This window comes from Alligator mississippiensis, chromosome 9 (genome assembly GCF_030867095.1).
Source record: "Alligator mississippiensis isolate rAllMis1 chromosome 9, rAllMis1, whole genome shotgun sequence".
Lineage (NCBI taxonomy): Eukaryota > Metazoa > Chordata > Crocodylia > Alligatoridae > Alligator > Alligator mississippiensis.
This window is the reverse complement of record NC_081832.1, coordinates 9,202,469-9,216,000: the sequence shown is the minus strand read 5'-3', so window position 1 is coordinate 9,216,000 and position 13,532 is coordinate 9,202,469. Positions and strand designations below refer to the sequence as shown.

The 13,532-nt window shown below is 44.0% G+C and overlaps 1 long non-coding RNA gene across 4 annotated transcripts; it reads right to left on the bottom strand.

Moving 5' to 3' along the window:
- Positions 1 to 2,407: 2,407 nt before the first annotated feature.
- On the bottom strand, positions 2,408 to 13,286 carry LOC109282452 (uncharacterized). 4 transcript variants are annotated; one of them, XR_002089432.2, is made up of 7 exons: positions 13,175 to 13,286; positions 10,571 to 10,643; positions 8,106 to 8,162; positions 7,420 to 7,496; positions 5,124 to 5,203; positions 3,877 to 4,060; positions 2,408 to 3,285 (listed from the first exon to the last, which is right to left on the bottom strand). It is a non-coding gene; the product is annotated as an uncharacterized LOC109282452 (long non-coding RNA). The 4 variants fall into 4 exon arrangements; XR_002089436.2 differs by lacking the exon at positions 5,124 to 5,203; XR_002089434.2 differs by lacking the exons at positions 7,420 to 7,496; positions 8,106 to 8,162.
- Positions 13,287 to 13,532: the final 246 nt, after the last annotated feature.

The window sequence follows — 13,532 nt, the reverse complement described above, 5'->3', positions numbered from 1 at the left end:
CCCGCGCGTGCTGCAAGCGCTGCCGGTGCCGCCTCCCTTTGCGGCGAGACGCGGGTTTCAAACCTCCCCGAGCTGGAGGGAGGTGCCCGGGTCGCAGCCGCAGCCTTGACTCGGTGCAGGGTTGCCAAAGCACCGCCGCAGACAGGAGCCTTGTGAGCTGACCTGCCATGAATGCACCTCAATCAGATGAGATGGGTTAGGGTTGTTTGGTTTGGTTTGGTTTTTTGCATATCCGACACTTAATTGCATCAGGCAGTACCAGTATCATTTGTTTTAATTGCATCAGGCAGTACCAGTACCATTTTTATTTTACTTGCTTAGGTGCAAACCTCCATGATCAGGGATGTACGTGGTCGCCGCGTTGCTCTGAGACAAAGAAATGCAAAAATCGAGAACTCTTTGGTTCAGAGATGATGCCTTTTATTAAACTAACTGAGCTGGGCTAATACAATTGCAAGTGTATTAGACCGACTGAGTCACAGCCTTGGCTCGGTGCAGAGTTTAAAATTGCAATTGGTCCGATTAGACCAACTGAGTCTAAAATGGCAATGAATGTTAACATTGCAGTTGGACCGACTGAGTCTAAAATTGCAACTGGTCTAAAATTGCAATGTCTCAGTCGGTCTAATGAGAAAAGGTAGCGTTTTGGAACCAAGCGTTCTAGATTTTGGCAACCAACCTCCGCGCTCTGCCTATCAGTTAAGGGTGTGCGCTGCTTAAGGGCACAGCATCTTTCTGCTCCACCTTCTGCTTTGTAAAGCAGTTGAGCTCTGTTTAGCTACATCATAATTAGCAGCAGAAAGGGTGATGGGGAAGCAGCCGGCCATGGGCTGGGATTAGCGGCTTTGGAAATGACAGGAGGGAGTCAGTTTTAGGGCTGCTATCCCTTCCCAGGACTCTCACAGCGGCTCTAAAACTGACTACCTCCCTTCGTAAGCAGCCCTGCAACCATCAGAAGCCCGGAAAAGGACAGAGGCTTGTCAGGCTCCTGCTACAACAGGAACGGGGATGAGTACTCCAAAATGTGGTTTAAATCCAGGGTGGCCAACCTGTGCCAAGAGCAGCTTCTTTGTGTGGCACATGGCAGGACAGGAGATACGGGAAGAAGCAGGAAGCAGAGCAGGAGATCGTGCAGGACAGCAGATATGGGAAGAAGGAGAAAGCAGAGCAAGAGGTCACACAGGATAGCGGATATGGGAAGAAGCAGAAAGCAGAGCAGGAGATCGTACAGTGGGCACAAGCAGGAAGCAGAGACCAGAGCAGTAGATCCAACAAGGAGCATGGAGTAGGGAGCAGAAGGCAGAGCAGCAGATCAGGCAGAGGAAGGGGATCAGAGTAGCACTTGGGGAAGGTGCAGCCTTAACTTATGGCCACCACTGGTTTAAATTAAGTTCCAGAAAGTTCATACTCTTGAATAAATGCTTAGCATTATTTCAGTTCCAGCATATGTGCTTAAACAGGGTGCTGTGTTCCTGAATACAGTTAGCATGCATTTCATTTTCTGCAAAGCTATTATTTAATTGTATTTATTCCTGTTAATAACAGTAGGTGCAATATAACATACATGAAAGAGCCAAAGATCTAACGATCATGTTGCAAGGGGGCACCCGCACAGTGTCCTCACCACTGGAGATCCCTGTGGGTTCAGGGGTCCAGTACCTGGCACAAGCTGTAAGAGAGGAAGATAATATTGCATACACAAAAAATGAATCTCATGACCATACTGATTTTAGGATATTAAATGTACAGGCCTTATCCTCAGAGACTGAAATCTGACAATGCCCATTCATTCCTATTTTGCCAAAATCAAGTTACCCCTTAGGCATAAGCCACAAGGCAAAAAAAAATACAACACCAAACAGCAGTAAGATTTATCTCACTGTATTTTAGCATTTATAAATGCAAATAATTTTAAACCATTAAGTTTTTTTCCTTAAGAGGACAACTCCAAGGCAAAGCAATTATTTACTGCTTATATACCTTTGTGATTTGGGGGAATAATATTTCAATTGGATATTACATGGTGTATAGTCAATGGCAGCTGCAGGCTCCTCTTGCATGTATTAAAATCTCTTCAGATTGCTGTGGTGTATGTCATTACAATAGGTAGTTGAGGGGCAGTGAGAAAAAAGGCATTTTAAAAATAATATAGCTTCCTTTAGGTCATTTTAATGAGTTTCTTTGCACTTCCAGCAGTCATCAGTGTCAAGTCTGTCTTGCTTTGTACTTTTGCATTATTAACACCATCCATGCTGTTTATTAAGGTTCTGCCATTATCATAATTTCAAACTGATATTTTCAAGGATTGGTAACTCCAGTTCAGAATATCGCTTCAGTTTAGCTTCAGTGAATTCAAGGGAAGCACTTGGATCAGTGATCCACAAACTGAATAACTAAGTTTTGACACTATAGAGGCTGCAATGCTCATTACGGTCTATTGATTAAACCATCTCTACAATTACCAATACTGTCTACTGTATTATCTACATCTAAGTACAACCAGACGGCTTCTTACCCACTACTCCTAATACTCCATTTCACACTAGCCGACAAAGAACATGCATTAATGTCATGAACCACGTGTGTTTTTTAAACATCTTTTTAAGGGAAGGGTAAACTTATTCTGCATGGTCCATTACTAATTAAGAAGTTTATGGAATTTCAATAGTTCACAACTTTTTGTCAAACTATCATTATGTAAAGAACAAAGAAAATTCAGCTACAAACACTGAGAAATTGTTGCTGAGAATCTAGCAATACACAATAGGAAACAAATGCAGTTAAAATTTGAAGTAAATGGGCCAAATTCTGGCTGCCAGCTTGACCAAGACGAGGCAGCAAACTTTGGTCCAATGAGGGCTTTTACTGAGGACAAGCAGCTTGATTGGCTTTTGCAATCTACTTTTTGCACTTTGGCATAAGTTAAGATCAGAGCACCAGTCCAGACAGTCCACCTTAATTCTGAATACGCTGTCCTTTATGGACTAGAGATCCTGCATATTCATTCCATATAGATTACTTGCAGTGAGAATATCACAGTTATGATCCATCATAAATATCCTTGATCTTCAAAGGTATGAATGCCTTCAGTTTGGTTCCCGCAGTCCTCTGTTTTTTGGCAGTAGGCTCTGGGGAACGGAGAGCCTGTGCAATCCAGTCAGTGCCTGGTACACCACGTACTTTCCCTGCACATCCTGGATGGGCTCTCATCCAGCCTCCAGTGGCATCAACAGAAAGTTTCCCATTGACTTCAATGGTTTTGGTTTGGGCCCAGGGCTCGTGTAACTGTGAAGCAATAAGACGTGATTTAATGAAGAATCGGTGACCCTTCATAGAGTTCAGGACAAATTAGGATGATAATAGCTACGGACTGAGCCAGTTAAGGGAAAGATAAGCAAACAGGTCAGCCCCACTGGACCTCAAACACTGAGCAGAACCACTCCAAACCTGTTCAGCCGCTCAGACTAGTGCAGTTTATGAAATTCTTTCTTGGCAAACCAAAGTCCATCCTAATCCAAGTCATGCCTTCTGTTTAACCTGTACAAAACCTCAGCTAAGCTGCTTGCCTGCTGTGACTTATTTTGTGGGGGATTCATCTTTCCTAGCAGTTTCAGCACAGTGGTGTCTGGGAAGTTTTCATAGTCATCTTCCTTGAGAGTGCCGCTTTTAAGCGTTGCTTGATCTCTGCCATATTTATAGTGTACCTTTTGTTTTGGTATCTGAGTGCCCCAGCACTGGTTGGAATAGCATTCATCTCTGTGCTTTTGATACTAAGCTCAACGGCAAACGTTTCCTTCCTCACCATCACCCGGTTTGTAAAGATATATTGCCCCTCTTTCTAATCACTAAAGTAAAGAATCCTCTTCACATTATTACCAGCTTCAGAAGGACGGATCACTGGGCTGTAATTTTCCAACCTTCATCCCTGTTGTATATGTGGTTTCAGTTTTGAAGCTGCATGTTCCCCGATTCCCTGGGAGCGTGAAACATTCAGAATTTCAGAAAAGATATCGATCCCTTGGGAACAGGGTTTGCATTACACTTTGACTCTTGGGGGTGTCTGCAAAAAAAAAAAATTAAACCGGTTCATTGATTAACAAACCCACCTAAGTGAAAGAGCAATTTGATCAGAGACCTCCCCACCAGGTTATAATTTTCCAGTCTTACAGGGGGGCACTTGTCTATTATGGGGGGGGAGGTGGGGTGGTCAGCCTCCCTGAGCTCCCTCTTAATTCGCACCCTGCTTAGGAAAAACTAGTTAATAAAGGATTTTAGCTATTTTGTGGCATGCCCATTGCTTTCCTTGCTTTGAGTTATATTGTTACAGAAACAAACAGTGATATATATATAAAACTCTTACATGCCCTACATGGTTTCTTCAGCAAATGTAATTTAGGACTCGATTGTGACTTGGATTACCTACCTGAACAATAGACTTATAAGCCTGACCATCTCCCCTTGCAGTTACATAAGCACCAGTAGGTCCTTGGAGCTAGGCAGTTAAACGGGTCTGCTCACTCTGTCGCTCCCCCCCCAAAGCAAGTGATGGGTAGAAGAGGAGGCTACCAATAAAATTACAACCCTCCCACCACAACAAAGGTGAAGCAAGGAGAAGCTAGGATTCAGAAGTGTATGTCTCAGGCATAATACTTCCTTGCACAAGGCAATGTATGCACCATACTTTGTTCGAGTCTGTGCTAAAGGCATAGTCGAGCCCTAATTTCACAGGTTGCTCTCCTTCTTGCCTTTATCCCAATGTCTAAATTGAGTTGGGGAAAGGGAAACATCCCTTTTTAAGCACTATGGGTAGGCTTTTTATAAACACTAAAGAGAGTTTTATTAAAAGCCAATAGGAGTTCTGCTCTGAAATCACATTTGTGCTTTTGAGAATCCCACCCAATGCTATTAGTGATTATAATTATATAGCACTTTGAACCTACATGGCCCCTCACAGACCATAGAGATGGTATAATATTAGATTGATGTGAAATGTATACAAGAGCAAGGATTTAATATAAGCTCTATATAGCTGAAAGCGCTGAGGGGGAGGGATGATTGCACACAGATTGAACAGGAAAGTTTTTTTTTTTTTTAATATTAACCATAAATTGAAACTTGCCTACCAGCCTTTTCATCAGGTGCCCTTTTAGAAGCCTTGAATCCAAAGCATCCATGCAGTGACGCATATCTTTTAGCATCTTATCTGGAATATACCAGATTAAGTTGTTTAATTCATCTTTTGCAAAGGACATTTCTTTGGGAGACACCTGATTTTCACCATTCTGCGGGAAGAGGGTATCACGACTATAGACCTTACTTGCCCCTCAATGACAACACGTCTAAATAGCTAAGAAACATTTTTTTTTCCTCCAGATTGTATTCACGCTGGTCAACGCTTTCTCTGCTTATTTGTGAAGGAGTCCCAGAGTGACCAAGTTTAGAAAGCAGAGGTTTTCCCATTAACTTTGATTAAATGAGGGAAAACATGCTAGGGACAGGCAAAAGTGGATTGCCACACACACAGAGGGAGGATGTACAAGTAGAAAGAGATAGTAAAGGTTTAACTCGGCTGACGAAAGCAGCAGGTTTCAAGGATGCCCATGTTTCCTTGCTTTTATCACACTGTTAATCTTTAATCAGGAACACAGTTCTGAGAAGTGACTGCCTGGGTGACCATCAGCTCTTGGAAGTTAACGAGAGTGCCAGCAGATGAGACTATCTCGTCCTTGTTCAAAATATACCAATGAATTACAGGCACAACCCAAAAGAAGTTCAAATTCTGCCTCCACGTTGAAATGAACCCAGATCAAACGGGTATTGACCTTGCAAAGTCAGCAACCCTGTGTCCTGGATGACAAGGGTTCCCCTCGTAGTTACGAACTTAGTAGTTCGTCTTGCTACATGGACCCTGAAGTCACCAAGCAGGTGGGGGGACATGTCTCTCTGTCAGCACACAGAGGACTCCAGAACAGTGTGCAAACCTTCTTCAGGTCTGATTCTGGTCTCACTTACTTTGGTATAACTTCACCGACACTAGTGGAGTCACTCCTAATTTATGCCAACAGCTACATGGTTTTACGATGTGCCAAACTACAATTTATAAAGACCATGACCAAATAGATAGCAAACTCTTAGGCATCTGGCTGGGGTCATCTGAACCCAGCACACTTTCCTGCCTATGCAGGGGGTCGGACTCAATGATCTGTTGAGGTCCCTTCCGACCCTAACATCTATGAATCTATGAATCTTTCACTGATAAACAGCCAATATAGATGTACATGTTTGTTGTGTACATGTTTGCCGTGACACCTTTTCTGAATAAAAGAAGCCTCTTTCAAGTTCCACAAAGCCAACGCTGATTTCTCCTTTACACTTTTTCTAAGTCCATAGATGTACCCAGAACACTTAATGGCTAAGTAACGGTGTGCTGCAATTACTTCTAGCGCTCTGCTCATAGTGGTCTCACTGTTAGGCTCCCTTGGGCTGCCATTCATATCCATTTGTCTCATCTTGTACAATCTCCTGGGCAGAGATTGCCTCTATTACATATTGGTGTCTGGTACAATGGGACTCTATCTTCCAGGTGCCACTGCGGTACAGATGACTAAATAATTAAGTGGTAAAGGTTACTAAATGGGTTACACTGTTTTCCAGTGTTTGCATTATGCAAATCAGTCAAGGTTAATTTGCACTTGTCGGTTTTTTAAGCCAACTTAATAAAAAAGTTTCTCTTCAAATTGCATTAATTTGTTTCTGAATGATGTCAGGCTTCTGGATCTGGATACTGGTGTATGATCAAAAGAAATAGGTTCAAGAGAACCAGTGTGCCATGATGAGAAATGAGAAAATGTCTCCGTGGGTCCTCTACTGAGATGTCATTGCTAGTAAGTGGTTTGTCTTTGTGATAGGGACACCTCTTGGATGGGAATAACCTACACTGGTCACCAGACAGAAATGAAAGCAGGGTAGATTTGCATCTTATAGACTAACTAAATCAGAGACGCTTGAGCTTTCATGAGCCCGAGCTCACTCCCACTCTCTTACCAGACAGAAATGCCTCCTTTAATTTGAAAGATCAGCAACAAAAAACCCACAGATTTTGAATTTATTCTTGTTGCTTTATTTCTATTTGAAACGTGTTTGATAGTTATTGCACAGTATATAGATATTCAACTGGCCAATTAACACTTAGACAGAGCTTATCAGTAAGCAGATAAAATGCTATCAGGTCAATGGTTTTTTCTACTGTTGATTTTCCTGAGGCTGTCCGGCATAGGAACCAGAGGTATCTAGTGCCTGACACAGGTATATCATTTGCCTTCTGACCTTTAGATGTAGCCAGGCTTTTATTTTTGCCTGGTCAGCTTCTTTACTCTGCTGCTGTTGTTGCCTGTATTACAAGGTGCTCAAAATACTCACCGCAGCAATATTCCTGCGGAGAATGAGAGATGAATCCTACTTAAAACAGAAGACCCAGTTCAGTCTAGTTTGTGTTGCTAATAAAAGAGAAAATAGGTTAGGGGCGAAGGGGGAAAACATTTTCCAAGGCTGCAAAATCAGGTGAGGGGGTATTCATTTGCATGACAATGGTTCCTCAAGACCCCCAAAGTCTACTGTCCCAAGCACCGTCCATGAATGGAGTGAGAGCATAAAAAGGAAGCATAATTTACTCTGTTTTACAGGATAGAGAGCTTAACCGCTGTCTAAACACTAACCTTACCAGGCCGGCTGCAGTGTCCTCAAGCATGCTGCTCTGCCTGGACTCCTAAACCAGAGGCAGCGTAGCCACTCAGCAATGCAAATTAGCCTTCCCATAATGGTTCCAGTTTCCAATGTAGAAGTGTGTTAATGGTTGCCGCCACAGGCAGGGTAAGTTTACTATACCAACCTGGCCTATGGTCCAAAGAGATAAAACCTGGCCAAAATCTGGAATGGGCTCCCAAGGGAGGTGGTGCTCTCTCCTACCCTGGGGGTCTTCAAGAGGAGGTTAGATAGGCATCTGGCTCGGGTCATCTAAACCAAGCACCCTTTCCTGCCTATGCAGGGGGTCAGACTCGATGATCTATTGAGGTCCCTTCTGACCCTAACATCTATGAATCTATTACCTGTGGCAGAGGTGTGAAGTGACTCCATCTCCAATTCAGCTTTGTACCCTGAGCGAGCTGACAAGGAGGGAAAAGAAACAGGCAACCAGTGGGTCAAATCAGAGGTAAGAAGAGCTAAAGATGGATCAAGAGAATTAAAGAAATGAAGCAGATATTAAAACCAATGAATAATAGCATGTTGCCAGTGAGTTGGACAATGCTGTGTAATACTAAAGTAACAGCCGGGAATGGAGAGCTGTCGGCATGGTAAGAAATACAGGTAAAGGAATGGCGGGGAGTTAAAATCTGAGTGAACGCAGGGGCGCTGGAGGCTGCCATTTCATCCTGGAAGAAAAAACAAGCCCGGGGAAGATGCCAGGGAATTTTCATTCCCTAAAGAAAATCAGGCAATGCGAAATCTTGCTCACAGCACAAAGCCGGAGGAGCCCTGTCACTTGGCCCTCCAGGAAGCCAGAAGTCTTTTTCAGAGGAAGAATTTATCCAGTATTTTTAGCCGTAGTTTAACAACTGCAAAGGTTAGTGTGGAGAGAGTTATTGTCTGCCCTGTCCGCAGGCAGGAGTGGGGAGGTCCAGACGGGGTTGCCAGCTGCAAACACTTCAGCTATGCGGTGAACATGGATTCCCCTCCCGGGTGACTTCAGCAGCATTGACCTCCCCTTGTAAACGTGAGCCTTGATGCCATCTGGGCCATGTACAACTGAACTGAGCAGCTGCTACATAGGGAAACACGTAGCCTTAGGCTGACTGCTTTCTACGCTGCCTGGTGCAGCTTGGCCCCTCTCTGCTGACTGCAGCTATGCCATGCATCCAGCCAAAAGAATGCATTAGCCATGCAAAGAGTCTCCCCAATAACACTTTGCATAGCAAAAAGCCAGACAATCTGTAGAGCCGCATTACCAGCCGGCTCTCAAAAAGCTTCCACGTGCCATCCAGCCTTCCCTCTGCCTTATGTGCAATAAGTCTGAGACAGTAACTCTTTATCTAAATCCCCAGGGTAGCATTAGGAGAATTCCAGCCCTCACACCTGATGAAGAGGTTAAATATAGTTGACAGCTGTCCAGATATTGATTCCTACAGAGGCCATTATCCTTATATTGATGCCAGTGCCCTCACACAGATGTCAAATCAAGTAAAAGATAGGACTGATCTATAAAAGACTCCCCAGGAAGTCCCAAGGGCACCTGTCTGGGAAGAACAAGCAGGACAATCCTGAGCCAGCCCCGTCTCTAGGTCTGCCAGGCTGGGAGGAGCACACAGCAATGCTGAAAGCTGCTAAATGATCCAACAGATCCAGCCTTTGTCGAGTGCGACTCTTCTGCAGGTGTGACACCTAACTGGAAAAGTCAGCTTCCATGCAGACACTTTTCTTGCTGGTAGTCTTGTGATGAGCAGGGATCCTGGTTTTCTCTGATATAAAAAAATCCCCAATTTTCGGTTAAAAAAAGTAACCGCAAATCCACATTTTTCCCTGATTAAAATGAAACATCACTATCTATCTATCTATCTATCTATCTATCTATCTATCTATCTATCTATCTATCTATCTATCAGGGGTGTTTCATTTAAATCAGGGAAAAATGTGGATTTGGGGTTACTTTTTTTTTTAAACCAAAAATTGGGGATTTTTTTAAATCGGAGAAAACCAGGATGCATGCTAGTGAACTACCACAAAAAGTGCTAATTTACGAACACTCGGGTGTTGAGTGTTTGTGCCGACTCCACTGCAGGCTGTTGCCTTCTCTTGGGGTGTTGGTAGCTAACCCCATTTCAGGGCTGACTTGCAGCCCGGCCTACGCCCTGTGCTGGCTGCCCACATCTCATGTAGCAATACGGGAGGGAACTAAAGGCACTGGGACTTTTCCCCATGCAACGAGTGGCACCTTCTTGCTCCAAAGCGGGTGGCAGATTGATACCGCTGGGAGTCTACGCTGAGGTTTAATTCCCTGAGAGACAACCTCTCTCGGTCTCCTGCAGGGCAACATCACAGCAACTGCTCCTATAACAGGGGTGGGCAAAATGTGGCCTGGAGGCTGGATGCAGCCCGCCAGGCCATTCTATCTGGCCCGCGGGACCCCTAAAAAATTTAGAAAATTAATATTTATCTGCCCTTGGTTGCCTGTCATGCGGCCCTCGATGGCTTGCCAAAACTCAGTAAGCGGCCCTTTGCCCGAAATAATTGCCTGCCCCTGTCCTATAACATGGCTCATGATTGAGTCTTTAGAGAGAGAAAGAAGCCCGAGTCTTCCTCCTTCCACCAGCCAGAACCATGGGGTTGCTGTGGCTGTATTTTCCTTTTTGGCATGATTTGCTTACCTCACATTTGAAAAACTTCAGCATGGCCAGCAGAGAGATGAAGAAACCAGGGAGGCAAATGAAGATGAAATGACCAGCCCACTTGATTTCCCAGCACCACTGTAAAGCTACGCCAGATATTTGCAGATGCCTCCACTGTCTGAAAAACTCACCTTATGTCTGTGCCAGGTGCCAAACTCACAGTGCCTTACGGGGCCTTCTAGCATATTAAAACGATCCAGCAACCTGAATAAGATGGACAAAGCAATCACATTTAGGGTGAAAGGAAAGGGGAGAGGAGGGAAGCACTGTCATGCCAACGGCGCTACCTTTCCTCTCTCTTCCCAGAGGCCTATTTCTTTAGCCACAGATGGATCTGCAGCAGAGATGTAGTTCTTACAAGCAGTACAACTGCATGCGATACCACTGTAAGTGTCCACCGGTTTTAAACAAGGAGCGGACAGACAACCGGGGTAAGTGTCTGGTGCAGCACAGAATCACTGCAGAAAGAACGAGGGAGAAAAGGACAGCAGTGTAAGGTGCACAAGTGCCAGTGTCGTGTCCGCAGCCTCCAAAAGTGCAGCCATTTGCTAAGTGCAACAAGTATTACTGGCTTCCCTGCTGTATGGTAGCAAGGGCCCATTTTGTATGCAATTTAGGACACACACTTCATGTCTCAATGGCCAAACCCCGCTTTTAGAAAACGAGAATACTAACACTTACTTTTCCCCAGTCCCTTTCCCATTTTGTCCATATATATTGGAAGCTCAGAGGGCTGGAAACCATCTCTGACTCTGTTCATGCAGCAGTTACAACTGGTCTTGACCTCAATTGGGCACTGCCATAACGCAAAGAAAACGCAGCCCTGAAACACCCCTCACAAGTCAGCTGCATATGAGTCCAGATTAATCCATTCCAAAAAACCTCAGTTGTCAGGATAAAAGACGTGTCACCCCAGAACTTTTTTATGTGACAATACCTGAAACAATGAGCTTTGTGAAGAATGCAGAATTTCTAAGTAGTATTATGTGCTATTAGTGATTTTCAACTCTCAGCGAGATTGCTTTGTTGCACCTGTGTCTGTTTGCAATGATGAAGCCTAAAACTTTTGTCATACACTTTTCCTGAGTAGTTAAGAGCCTTTAAATGTATTGTACTAAGCTCTACTAAGTCACTCCTAAATTGAAGCACTCAAAACCTTTATTTTGAACAGTGTGAATGGTGTCCATCAAAGCAGACATCTTGAAAACACTCCTTTCAAGGCACTTATTGAACACTATCATCTGGATATGTCAGATTCGCACTCATTTAAATAATTTGACAGCTTCCAAGAAGATACCTGATGAGCATCACATTTAGGTGTCAAAAAAGTACAGAGAAGAAGTGCCAAAAAAAAAAGTTCAATCCAAAGGATTTGTATTCAGCCATTAGAAGAGATGTATTATAGTTCAGTTACTACTGAAAAAAGCTTTTCCGTTTAAATGAAAAATAACATTTACATTTAAGATGCTTTACAAAAAGGTCTTTTTCCCCATTGAATTCACTGCTAGTGAAGTTTGCCAGCCTGGTGGATTCCAGGAGAGAGGAGCCTTCTGGTTAGCCAAGATCCTGGTCAGGACAAGCCCAAGTTAATATTGGCCCAATATGAGACATATAGGGTTGATTCCCAGCGATTGCCATAACTTCCCCAGACATCACTGGAATTGTAGGTGCACTGCGCCTCTGAAAAAATCAGACCTCTGTAATGTCTGAGGTTGGGCCGCAGAAATTGAAGCCTCCAAACTTCGAAGTTTCTTTAGAAAATCTTGGCCCTAATATTTCTGTGCTCTTCATTCTTATTCCTCTGCAACGTGGGAATAATAACGGCATGTGTCACAGAAGGGTTATGATACTTTGTGCCTGTCATGTGCTTTGAGATTCGCAGAGAAGCACATGTTTCTTAAAATATAAATACTTTGATAGTTGTGGTGCTAAACTTTCTGGGACGGGTATTTGTGTTCAAATCCTGCTGACTTCACAAGTAACAAGTTTGAAAGCCTTAATATAATACCTAGTGGTCATGTTCCTGTACTACACACTTGATAATCAGTATGTGCCCAGAAGAAGCTCACCAGTTATATAGCAGGACTGGAGGAGGTTAGGATTGCAATACAGGGACGTTTGCACGTCTGGGTTCTGAATACCAGCAGCAAAATTGAGAGGGGCAAACAGGGCAGCAGCTCAGGCACCACCTTTGGTAGGGGAGATAGCAAAATAGCTGTACCACACTAGTGGCGGGACACGCCACTACCATTGGCATCACGGCAGCCAGAACTGCCCCATGTACTGGCACTGCCTGGGCGGGCGGCAGACCTGCCCTGCTGCACCTCTGATAAACACGAGGAAGTTTTGTGCTTTTCCTTTTTTTTTTTCTCCTTTTTTTCCCCCCCAAAACGAGCTTGCATTTGCCCTGACACCCTGGTAGATTGGTCGTTCAGGTAGTTGCTGATATCCTACTACACAGCATCCCGAGGATTTACAGTCCTGGAGAAGCTCTGCCTGGCACATGCGGAAGGGTCTTGCATAGACTTATACATAATCAAATTTCTGTCTTTCCAACACTCAAAGACATTCATGAGCCAAAGTAAATTTGGTACAGCTCTTCAGAACTGCAGGCTGAAAATTAGAGCCTCCAATCTCCCCGGGTGTGTATATTCGCCTCCAATTACTGCTTTATTGGGATAAAAGTTGAACTTTATCCCACGATCAGGCTATACTTTCAAGGTGAGTAAACATACCTTGGACAAGCCTCCAGTTCACAGCCAACTGATAGGTGCAATCGGACCTGGTGTGCTGGACTCTGTTACTTGTCACTACCTTGAGCATTCCCGGTTCCAGCCACTCATCGCGCTCAACCTCTCACATATTCACAAGTTATGACGCTTTTTGCATTGAGGCAAAATTAGGTCAAAGTTTAGCCAAATGAGCACCTTTCGTAACTGCTTAAAACAACAAATCACTGCCTCCAACATTCATTAATCAGGTCTGTTAAATGATTACCTGTCCGGGCTTCTTCTTGTCAACCAGCGTTTGCGATAATAGCCGTCTGCGGCAGCGTCCTAAGAAACATCTTTTAGTGACGTAGGGGACAGGCCT